This window comes from Eumetopias jubatus, unplaced genomic scaffold (assembly GCF_037043125.1).
Source record: "Eumetopias jubatus isolate StellerSeaLion01/CBP00866 unplaced genomic scaffold, mEumJub1_p1.0 scaffold_6, whole genome shotgun sequence".
NCBI classification, from domain to species: Eukaryota; Metazoa; Chordata; class Mammalia; order Carnivora; family Otariidae; genus Eumetopias; species Eumetopias jubatus.
The window spans coordinates 118,572,719-118,576,022 of NW_028274812.1; the positions used below are offsets into that span (position 1 = coordinate 118,572,719).

Consider the following 3,304-nt stretch of genomic DNA (forward strand, 5'->3'; position numbering starts at 1 on the left):
TAATGGGAGAACCCATTCCCCCCAATAAGCCAGGTTAAGGGTAAACCGGAAGTGGACCAGCCTGGGGAGATTATAGCCTGGCTCTGTTGGTGCAGGTGACCCAGGGTATCCCAAGCCTCAACTTTGAGAAGCTCAGCGCTGGCAATGCCCCCAGGCTCTTGGAAGCAGCAAACACAAATGCTCTGTGGAGGAGATTACCTTCCTTCTGAATTATTCCTACGAATAATACAACAACCAGCATGTCATCAAAGATAACTCAGGAAACAAGGAAATCAGGCTCCAGCCTGCTGCCCTAGAAGCCCAATTTCTGCAGCTGCCAGACTCCACCTCTGACCACTGGGGACCGAGGGAGTGTGTGGTCGTCAGCAGCTGTGTGACCCAGCACCCGGGGGTTGTGTGAGTGTGTGACAGTGTGTGCGCATGCGTGTGTGCCCCCAACATGCTGGAATGTTCTCCCTGGCTGAGCTGGTCAGGTTTTGTGATAATCTTCTAACTTTTAAAAAAACACATGGTTGGGGGCACCTGGGTGGCTCAGTCAGTTAAGTGTCTGCCTTCGGCACAGGTCATGATCTCAGGGTCCTGGGATAGAGCCCCACATCGGGCTCCCTGCTCCACGGGGAACCTGCTTCTCCCTCTCCCTCTGTCCCTCCCCCTGCTTGTGCTCTCTCTCTCTCTGGCAAATAAATGGATAAAATCTTAAAACAAAACAAAACAAAAACAAAGACACATGGTTGAAGAAGGGCCACTTTTTCTAATTTGTATAAAGATGCCCTCTGGCCTAGGGGCCACCCCATGTAAAAACTCTAGATAATGGAACTACATGAAACAGATGATAAACTAAGTTTACTGTTGTAAAGAAATAGGTTGAATATCTCTGCAGGGAATAGGAAAGTAGAAAAGTGATATGGTACATCTTAAACGGAACCAAGTTGGACTTCTAGAAATAATAAATGCAGTAAATGAAATGGGAGGCTTCGGTTCAGGCATGGACAAGTCCAAGAACCACACCGTGACCGCCAGTCACAAAAATGGCACAGAAAAGGCATCAAGAAACCCTGATCACAAAGATATGAATCTCGGGTGCCTGGGTGGCTCAATCAGTTAAGCATCCAACTCTTGGTTTCCACTCAGGTCATGATCTCAGGGTCGTGAGATCGAGCCCCGTGTGGGGCTCTGCACTCAGCCCAGAGTCTGCTTGAGATTCTCTCTCTTACTCTCTCAAATAATAAAGAAATCTTTTAAAAAAGATATGAATCTCTTAAGAGGGCAGACTCCGAGTTCCTGAGGAACATGTGCTTTGCCAAGAAGCACAAGAAGGGCGTGAATTAGATGTAGGCCAACAACACCAAGGTTGTGCATGCACGTGCCGAGACTATCAAGGACCTCATCAAGCCCATGGAGGTCAAGCCCAAGGTCCCAAAGGGCGGCAGCCGCAAGCTCAATCGACTTGCCTGCATCGCTCACCCCAAGCTCAGGAAACCTGCTCCCGTCCACTTTGCCAAGGGTCTCAGGGCTCTGCAGCCCGAAGTCCAAGACCAAGGCTCAAACCAAGGCCCAGGCTGCAGCTGTGACCCCAGCTCCAGCTCCTGCTGCGGCTCAGGCTCCCAGAGGCACCCAGCCCCCACAAAGGCTCCGGTGCAGAGACCTCTGCCAGTGTGAGGACAGAAGGACCGATGCGACCCCCGGGCTTCTGTCTGCATGGGGCTAGTGTCCTCCTGTGCTATTTGAACAAATAAACCTGCGGCGGGATCTGTCAAAAAAAAAAACAAAAATGAAATGAAAAAGTCATGGCAATGAGACAACCACTTTATCCCAGTTAGAGAGACCAAAGACAGAAAGGTGGGAAATAAGCAACACTGGCCAAGATCTGGGGAGCTGGGATCCGTGGGCAACATTAGTGGATACGTAGAGAACACAGCCCTCTGGAAAGGCAGCTGTAGTGCTTTGCAAAATTGGCACATGTGCGTACTGTCACCTGGATTCAGAGCTCAGAGAAACCCTTGCCCAGGCCCGTGCAGAGACGAGTGCAGTAAGGACCCTTCATCCCAGCCTCGTGCAAGACTGCAAGCAGCTGGGATGAAAGCCTTCATGCAGTTTGCAGTGGCTTGCTTTCTTTTTTTGTAAAGATTTATTTCTTATTTATTTTAGTTAGAGAGAGAGAGAGAGAGAGAGAGAGAGAGAGAGAGAGAAAGCACAATGGGGAAGGGGCAGAGGGAGAGAGAATCTCAAGCAGACTCCGTTCTGTGCGCAGAGCCCGATGCGGGGCTCCATCTCATGACCCTGAGACCATGACCTGAGCTGAAACAAGAATCTGACACTTAACTGGCTGAGCCACCCACACACCCCAGCAGTGGCTTTCTTAAGGCAGATGTGGAAAGAACATTTTCATCGGAAATAATTCACTCTGTAGCCTGTGGAAACTAAAAGAGGAAGAAAGCTTATCTTTAAGGGGCTCTAAATAGGAAGGCAAGGTGATTTTTCATGTTGAGATGATCACAAAATTCAATTTTAACAATATTTTATTTGTATTGCTTCATAGTATTAAAATCACTTAATCAGTCTTGTTAAAGTCAAACACATAGATGAAATCATCCAGGGGTGCCTGGGTGGCTCAGTTGTTAAGCATCTGCTTTTGGCTCAGGTCATGGTCCCAGGGTCCTGGGATCGAGACCCGCATCAGGCTCCCGGCTCAGCGGGAAGACTGCTTCTCCCTCTCCCACTCTCCCTGCTTGTGTTCCCTCTCTTGCTGTGCCTCTCTCTGTCAAATAAATAAATACAATCTTAAAAAAAGAAAGAAATCGTCCAGATTATATGACATAGCTCTTTTAGGAAAATAAAATACTTTTATAATGTCAGTATTTTTTTGTAATTTTTGTATTTTTCATAGTCTTGACAAAAATAAATGCATGTCAGAATGCAAAACTAATGAATTAGCTGGACAGAGTTCATCTCCCAGTGACTCCACAATTATTTACATCCTCTATTTTTGCTAAATTTATTAACAAAATCACCTTTCCATATCCCTTTGGATATATTTGTAAAGTTAATGATTAATTTTAATTAGTTATTTAATGGTATTAACATTTTTTAAAGTCCCCATAGTAAAATGTAACCTAGAGCCAAATCTGAGGGGTGAAGATCATGTATAAAATTTCTATCAAATGACAAGCACTAACTTTTGGTTGAAAGTTGGTTAAATCAAGAAACCCAGACCAGCATTTTAAGTAAGTCGTGAATTGAATCAACCTGATTAAAATCAGACTCCCTAACTCCAAATACTAGGTGCAATTTATGTTGATAATAT

General features: G+C 45.9%; 1 pseudogene; it reads left to right on the forward strand.

Annotated features, from left to right (window-relative positions):
* Positions 1-985: 985 nt before the first annotated feature.
* LOC148164135 (large ribosomal subunit protein eL29-like) lies at positions 986-1,708 on the forward strand (annotated as a pseudogene).
* The last annotated feature ends 1,596 nt before the right edge of the window (positions 1,709-3,304 follow it).